Genomic DNA, 9,227 nt, shown 5'->3' on the forward strand with positions numbered 1-9,227 from the left:
ATAGACTCAGTAGCTTAAAATGTTTTCATGAAAATTTTCACTTAAAGATACAGGCACAGATGACCAGGGCTTCTGAAGCATCTTTCATGGCTATCCCCCTCAATTAAAGAACAGAAAAAAAGTCAAAAGTGTCTGTCTTCTGAAGATATTCATTTGTCCACTTCCTTGCAGTGATCTGGGATAGATTGTTCTGTTGTGGTAGTTTCAGAGCCGTCATACTGCCAGTCCATTTTGCTTTGTTCCTCTTTCAAGGCTCCATGGAAAGCTGCTAAGACCCAGGAAATCCACACATCCAGTCAATTTGGACTTCAGGGTCCCATAGCTGAGAAGGGAGAACTTTGCTTTGTTCTTACTGAGGAAGAATGATAAGGGAGGAAGCATTTGGTCATTAATGGAAGCCCAGATATCTAATTCATCTAAGGTTATCAGACTAGAAACCCCAAAGAAAAAGTCCCAGAAGACTTAATAGTTATCGTTTCTTTTCAACTACTTCCAGACTGAATAGCTCCAAGGAAGAATGGTACAACTTTCCCCAGGGTCATTTCTGGAATTTGCAGTTTTTTCAGCCTTCCACCCCAGCATCTTACCAGCTCTCAGAAAAAATCTTCCCCTTCCTTTGAAGAGGAGGTAATCCATGTCTCTGATGAGGAAGTCCTTAACTATTCTTTCCATCTGTCTTCCTTCATTCCCTACAAAACAGAAGCTGAGGAAAGATTGTCCTCAGTTTCCCAGAATGAGGAAATTTCTCTCTGTCACACTATATGTAACATGAAAGAGATGGGATGAGAAGGAAAGGGAAGTGTCAAAGGCACCAAAAGGCATTATGACCTCTTGAGTATAGACTCCCCTAAGCCATTAACCATCTTTCCAGTACTAGGGCCTTTAGAGGATTCTTTTGACACTGTTTTTGCTTCTTTGGATTCACCCCTCCCCTCACCCCTGCATCTAGAAGACCTGATCAACTTTATAGAAATCCCATTGCTGACCTGGCTGTGATCTATAGATGTTAGTGGTTCAAAACCCTTTCACTACTTCTCATTCTGTCCCAAAATGAAACAGACAGCATGGCCTTTGACAGGTATGGGAAGAAGGTGTATGCTTCTTCCACATTGACTTTCAAAGCAATCAGTCAGACTCATATAGCAAAATATCTACTTTCATTTTTTTTCTGATATGCAGCAGTCTACAGATAGCCTCCCTGCTTCAGACATTAAATCCAGTCTGTTAAACAAGGTGTCTTCTGCTTCACAGGTTACAAAACTCTCAACAAAATGTGTATATGATGCAATGGAGGTTATGCCAATAGAGCTGCAGCGTCAGGGACTGTGATGCACAGGAATGCCTGGGTCAGACTCCAGAGTTTTCCAGAAAATATCAAAGCAAACATTTTAAATGGCCCCTTGGAAAATGATTTACTGTTTGGGAATTCCTTGGTTGAGGTGTTCAAAAGGTTAGAATAAATAGGAAAATTAATGCAGTGGGTAAAACAATTATTTCTTTTACTTGTCCCAAGATACCAAAGAAATTACTCTTCCAGATCTGGGCACTTCTTTCAGAAGCCCTTCAAAACTGCTTAGCAAAACTCCACTAATCAGCAGTACAAGAAGAAGTGACCAGGGGACTCAAGACAGTGAATGGATCTCAAGGATCTTCCCAGCATAAGAAAAATGCATGACTGTCTTTGGACATCATCCCCCTGTTCCCTTCCCCACCCTGCCCATCTTCCAAAACTAGCAGACAGTCTTTCTCACTCTTTACATCTGTGGAGACATATAATACCAGATTCTTTGGAACAGAAAATAAATAAGAACTACAAATTACAGAGAGCACCCCTGCCCCTACTGTCAGGAATTATTCTCCCCAAAGAAACAAATGTTTTTGTTTCTCTAAATTCTGTCAGAAATATTATTACAAGGTATAACAGAACCCGTTTTTTTCCTTCTCAACAGGGAAAACATTTCTATTCAAGGATTGTTCTTGATCTTAAGAAGGAAGGCACCTGAAGATAAGTCTTAGATTTATCAGTTTTGAATACCTCTCTAATTGTTCCAAAGTTCAAAATGTTAACCTTGCAGTTCCTTTTCCTCTTTTCCTTCACAGGTCTTACCTGGTCACTTTAGACCTTAAAGATGCATATCACCACATCCCTACTCACAAAAAACAGAGGTATTTAAGATCATTTGTTTTAGAATTGTATTTTCTGTTTACATCGTTACCCTTTGGTCTATCTACAGCTCCAAGCATATTTACAGAATGTCTGGCTCCATGCATTGCCTTCTGCAGACTTCAGGGAATGCACATTTACCGCTACAGGTATAATGGCCTCAGTCTATCTGCTTCCACCCAAAACATCCTAAAATCCCTTCACTTTCCAATTAATCTATTTTGCAGTCTACATTTTAAAATAAATCTGGAAAAGTCTTCTCTAGTCCTTTCTCACAGGCTAATATTTCTAGGATTTGGCAGATGAAACCGAGAAACGGTTTCAGGATAGATGGATAGCTGCAGCCCATCATTGTGCGCTGGAGTGGATGCAGATTTCCATTGAGAGAGATATTCTTAGCGTAAATTAAAGGAGGAAATTTGTGGCTTGTGCAACTCTTTGGTGGTTAAGCTTAGTTCCAGCTATTTGCAGCAACAACTTGTGGACTTTAATGAGAAACTGCCAGATTTAGAACATGAACTGCTGAAGAAGAAAAAAGGCAAGTTACAAAGAGACTCGAGGGACTACAATACCCACAAGGCTTTCTTGTGGAAAGCCAATAAACATAGAAAGCCACAAGTGACTCATTCTATTGGTCAGGGAGGTAATGAAGGTGTATGTAACAGACATAAGCCTCTTTCTGATACATCTAGAGGCTCCACAGACTGTGATACTGATGGTTATCAGTATCTACCATTACCCCCACCTCAAAAACTGCAATATATGAGTAATAACTTTCAGAATGGAAAAAGGAATATGGAAGCAGAAAGGAGCCCAGGACAGGGGTTTCGTGATCAGCGACAAACAGGTGCAACTATAAGGGAACTTACCAACAGCATCACAAAGGGGTCAAATGGAACTGATATTGCTGTTTTTGAAGAATGTTGTGCGAGTAACAGCATTGTAAATTTATCAAATGTTTCCTTGGACTATGTGCAGTTGTGTGTTCTTAACAAGGGTTTGAAATTTATACCAACTACATTACCCAGGTTGTATGTTATTAAAATGGAGATTTTTAGAATGCATAGAAAATTACATTTGTTAAACCATTTCTCAAAAAATACTAATAGAGATGGTTTTGATTGGAATTTATATAGTAATTTAAATGAAGATAGTAATGATCTTGATGAGAGTTTTTATTTATGTGTATCAGATTCAGATCGTGTCTTTGTGGATTTAGAGAAAGCATATGACAGGGTGCCTAGAGAGGAGTTGTGGTATTGTATGAGGAAGTCGGGAGTGTCAGAGAAGTATGCAAGAGTGGTACAGGATATGTACGAGGGTAGTGTGACAGCGATGAGGTCTGTGGTGGGAATGATGGATGCGTTTAAGGTGGAGGTGGGATTACGTCAAGGATCAGCTCTGAGCCCTTTCTTATTTGCAATGGTGATGGACATGTTGACAGATGAAATCAGACAGGAGTCCCTGTGGACTATGATGTTTGCAGATGACATTGTGATCTGTAGTGAGAGTAGGGAACAGGTGGACGAGACCCTGGAGAGGTGGAGATATGCTCTAAAGAGAAGAGGAATGAAGGTCAGCAGGACTAAGAAAGAATATATGTGTGTAAATGAGAGAAAGGATAGAGGAATTGTGAGGATGCAGGGAGTAGAGGTGGCAAAGGTGGATGAGTTTAAGTACTTGGGATCAACAGTTCAGAATAATGGTGAGTGTGGAAGAGAGGTGAAGAAGAGAGTACAGGCAGGATGGAGTGGGTGGAGAAGAGTGTCAGGAGTGATTTGTGATAGGCGAGTACCAGTAAGAGTGAAAGGGAAGGTCTACAAGAGGGTAGTGAGACCAGCTATGTTATATGGGTTGGAGACAGTGGCACTGACAAAAAGGCAGGAGTCAAAGCTTGATGTGGCAGAGCTGAAGATGTTAAGATTTGCACTGGGTGTGATGAGGATGGACAAGATTAGGAATAAGTATATTAGAGGGTCAGCCCAGGTTGGAAGGTTTGGAGACAAAGCCAGAGAGGCAAGATTACATTGGTTTGGACATGTGCTGAGGAGGGATGCAGAGTGTATTGAGAAAAAGATGCTAAGGATGAAGCTGCCAGGTAACAGGAAAAGAGGAAGGCCTAAGATAAGGTTTATGGATGTCGTGAGAGAGGACATGCAGGTGGTTGGTGTTACAGAGCAAGATGCAGAGGACAGGAAGAAATGGAAACAGTTGATCTGCTGTGGCGACCCCTAACGGGAGCAGCCGAAAGAAGAAGAAGAAGATTATCTAAATGCCTATTTTTATTTAGATACTTCTTCTGTTAACTACAAAAGTGATTTTATTCCATCATATACACATGAAGGTGTTAAGCAATTTTCTGCTATGGTGACTTTTTCTTTGAAAAGAGCATAAAATGAGTTTATGGAAAATAAAGACTCTATTTTCTATAATTTATCTAAAATTGAATGGAGGGCTTTAAAACAACTTGGGCAACAGAGGGAACTTGTTTTTAAACCCTTGGATAAGGGTAACAAGGTTGTTATGCCTATTAATCAATATATGCAAATGTGTCTTGATCATTTTAACAATGTGGATACTTATGGAAGAGACCCATTACAAGAATATGTTAGTGCAAAAGAGAATTTTCAGGTTCTGTTATTCAAAGGGTACAGACTAGGATATTTTACTAAAAATGACATAAGTAAGAAACTTTATAATGAAAATAATTCTATTGTATGTTTTTATTGCCTCCCTAAATTGCATAAGAATATGCAAAGACCACCTGGTAGACCGATTATTTCAGCATCTAACTATTTTTTTTAAAAATATAGATATATTCCTTCATAATTATTTGTTACCATATGTACTGAAGTTACCTTCATTTATTAAGGACACTTTTGATTTTTTTACAGAAGTTAGACAATGTAATGTGGACTGAAGGGATGTACTGGATTTCTATAAATGTCAAAAGCTTATACATTTCTATTCACCATAAGGATGGTTTGTAAGCTTTGACATTCTTTGTAGGGGATAGCCCAGTTAGTAGTTATATACTTGAACTGGTGGATTTTTGCTTAAGTAATAATTATTTTGAATTTTGTGGAGACATTTATCGACAAAAAATAGATACAGCCGTGGTGGCTTCTTTTGCCCCCATGTATGTGAACCTATGTATGCTATTTATGGGCAGATATGAAACCGAATATTTATATAGGCATAATTTTTTTATTTAACATGTCTTGTACTATAGGTTTATAGATGATTTAGTTTTTTTTATGTAAAGGCAGTATGGGCATGGTTTCTTCCTTTATTAAGGATTTGGATAATAGATTTGGCATCAAGTCTGATGGACTCCAGTTTGGTGAGTCAATAGTCTTTTTGGATGTAGTTTTGACAGGAGTAGTTGGTAAAAGTATAACAACTAGGATACATAGGAAATTTAATGACAGTGATCATTTCTTGCATAAAACTAGCTGTCATCCACCCCATTTATTGAACTCTCTCCCTTATGGTGAATTATTGAGAGTATATAGTCTGTGTAGTAATAATGTAGAGTTGTATGAAGAAATGTGTACTACAATTAACATGTTTTTAAGGCGAGGCTACTGTTTAAGTGATATTAAGGAAGCTTTAGACAAGTTGAATTGTACATTGTCGAACGAAAATAAAAATAATATTGTAGATAATAGAGAACGAATTGCTAATAATACTTTAGTTATTACTAGTGGGATAAAAGGAAAGTCTGTTCATAGACAGAGTTTCGTAGTTACTTTGTATAATATTTTTTCTAATAAGCAGGTGAATATTATTAAACAACTGTGGCCTTTTTTGTTTGAGTTTAAGGAATTTAGAAATGCATTATGTATGTATCCTATTTTTTCTTTTTCTAAAGGAAGAAGCATTAAGGATATTATAGTCCATAATAAATGTATTAGACCTGTGGACAATTTATGTAGAGAATTAGCACCTAAGGGTACTTTTGCCTGTTCCAAATGCTCAGTGTGTAGTTATGTAGTTGATTTTTTTAGATATATTAATGGATTTAAATTTTATCCTAAAAGTCATTATAGTTGTACTACAAGTAATGTAATATATGCTCTTAAATGTCCCTGCAGTCTTTTTTATATAGACGAGACAAAAGGAACCTTCAGAACTAGATTGCAGGAACATGGCAGGGACATAAGATCCCAAAAAAATACTAGTCCTGTAGCTATGTATTTTAAGCAATTTCATAATAGTGATACATCTTTGCTTAAGGCCAGTATTTTAAAACAAATTAATTGTGATGTAGATGATTCAAATGTAAAAAAATAAATTATTGTATAAGGAAAGTGTTTATATTTTAAAATTTTGCACTTTAAATCCAAGTGGGCTTAACACTGAATGCACATGGAAAGTTTTAATTTAAATTTTATTTGAATAATGTGATGAATGTGTGTAATTGTTTAATTGATTGGAAGTTTTAACTAATATATAAGAATTATAGGTATGTGTTCTATTTTGTACTCCTGGAAGGCACTAGTTGCCGAGACGCGAGTGTTCTATTAAACTCTTGTTTGGGGGATTATACTGGCTTTGTTTTTTTCGTGTGGTATTTAGTGCATTTTCTTTTTTCATCAATGGTGTTGCTAATATTTCTAGGATACCTTCTGGACACCTCCCTGATGGTAGTCTACCTTTCTCCAGAGAAAGTTTCTTCTACCATCAGCAATTCCTACATCTTGCTTACTAGACCCATTCCACAGTGAGAGACTTCCTCATAATTTAAAGTTGCATGGCTGTATCCTTCCTAATGGTCACTTTATCAAGCCTTCACATGAGGAAAATTCATTGGTTCCTCAAATGTATCTGAACCCAACACCAACATTCCTTATCTTTCCCTATTCCAAGCTTGGAATTTATTAAAAGGGAACTCCTGTGTTGGGCCATTCAAGTTTGCTAGAACCCAGGTCTTCCACATTCTCACCCCATTCCTACTCAGTCATTCATAACAAATGCATCAGATTTTGCAAGGGGGATCTCAATGAATCAAAGTTCGGGACATGTGGGAGTCTACTTTCAGGCACCGATACATAAACCTCCAAGAAATGAAGACCTTGGTAAAGGTTATTGAACATTGATTCCTCATAGTAGACAGCACCACAGTTATCAACAAACAATTTTAAGTTAAAATTTTTTTTAAGTTAAGTTTGTTAAGAACTAACAAGGGGAACCTAGCTGTTACCCATGTGTAGATGAGCCTTGGTTATCTAGGAGCTGGCAATTCAGCATAATATCTTCTTTCAGGCAGTCTACATTCTATCAGAGCAGAACACAATTGCAGATTCAGGACATACTTTTAATAATGAATGTTGCATCCAGAGGTTTTCCAGGAGATTGTCCAGCAATGGGTAGTTCCTCAAGTAGATCTGTTTGACTGCATTCATGAGAGACAGTTACAACAGAACTTCTTGCAGACAGGCCTGAAAAATAGATGTATTTTCTTTTCTATGGTTGGAAATGTTCCTGTATGCTTCCCCTCTCTCCTCTGATAAACACAATCTTAATAAAGATAAATAAGAAGTGTCCAAGTATGCTTCTGGTAACCCCCTTTTGACCCAGACAGTATTGATCTTCCCTTTCATGCATCTGGCCAGCTGCAATTACCAAAACTTCCTCAAAGAGTAGACTTACTCTCACAGGACAAGGGATCCATCATGCACCCTAGTTGTTTCAGCCTACAATTAACTGTATGATTAATAGGCTTTCTGTCCTGTTTACGAGAGGTGCCTCTTTTCAGAGAGTGTGCAACAAGTATTAAAGGAGGCTAGAAAACCTGCTACTAGGAAATCATATTTAGCTAAATGGAATAGATTTTCTAGCTGGTGCTGTAACAGAGACCAGGATCCATCTTGTACAGGGTCTCCAGTGGGTCTCCAGTACCTGTGTGAATTGTTCAAATCAAGCCCATCTTATACTTCTATCAAAGAACATTATTCAGACATTTCTGCTTTTCTCCTTTCTTCAATGTCCAAGTCAAACAATTCTTGAAAGGGGTTTTATATACGAGACCTCCTAGGAAACTGGTGGTTTCAACCTGGGATCTTAATTTAATATTAGAAACACTGGTTCTGTCACCATTTGAATTTGCAACTATCCCTTCCCTAAAGTTTTTCAATTAGAAGCCAGTCTTAATTATTGCTGTGACTTTGGCTAGACAGGTATCTGAGTTGCAAGCCTTCCCAGTAATGTTTGATTTTTCATAAGGATAGGTTCATTCTTAGAACCAACCATACCTTCATGCCTAAAGATGACTCTGAGTTTACTTTAAGCCAATCTATTCATCTCTTTGTGTCATTTCCTGAACCAAAAAAAGGAGTGATAATTCAGCATACTTTTGTTGTCCACAGGCAACTCAAATGATTTCAGAATGTCAGACCAAATCTGTATTTGCTTTTAAAGTAAAAAAGAAAGAAAGGCAGTTTCCAAGCAAATTATTTTCAGATGACTACCTCAAGCTATTTAGTTTTGCTGTTCTCATCATGGAAAAAGCCGCCCTCAGAAGGTCAAGGCTCACTCCACTAGAGCTGTGTGCTTTTGAAAAGAAGCTGACTACTGTTCTAGAGACAGTAACTTGGTTGTCTGTACATACTTTTACTAAGCATTATAAAATTTATTCTATTTTCCAGACTTAGAGCAGGATTTGGTAGATCTGTTCTCCAGGGTCTTCTGGGCTCTGGTCCTTTTTCCTCTACCCTTACCTCATCAGCTTTGGCAATCACCCTATTATGTCTTTATGCTGCTGCAGCAGTGATCTAATGATAAACATTGTACAGTTGTCTAAGTTAACCTACCATATCAGTAAATGTTCAAATAGATCACAATAAAGTGCTAACATCCTCAAGTCCCCTTTTTTATTATTTTTGTATTCCCCTGACCAGAGTGGGATCCCTGTCAGTTTTGCTGTCTTTTCCTGACATGACATATCATTTGGCTTCTTGATGTGTTTTTATAGAGCACTTGGCTTCAGCCGTCTTCCTTTGGGCAAGAAATTTCTGAATTTAGGCAGGTGCACATCCTTTTAATACCAGCACTCCCTCAT

This window comes from Protopterus annectens, chromosome 1.part0, assembly GCF_019279795.1.
Source record: "Protopterus annectens isolate FY-2018-M chromosome 1.part0, PAN1.0, whole genome shotgun sequence".
In the NCBI taxonomy this organism is placed as follows: domain Eukaryota; kingdom Metazoa; phylum Chordata; order Ceratodontiformes; family Protopteridae; genus Protopterus; species Protopterus annectens.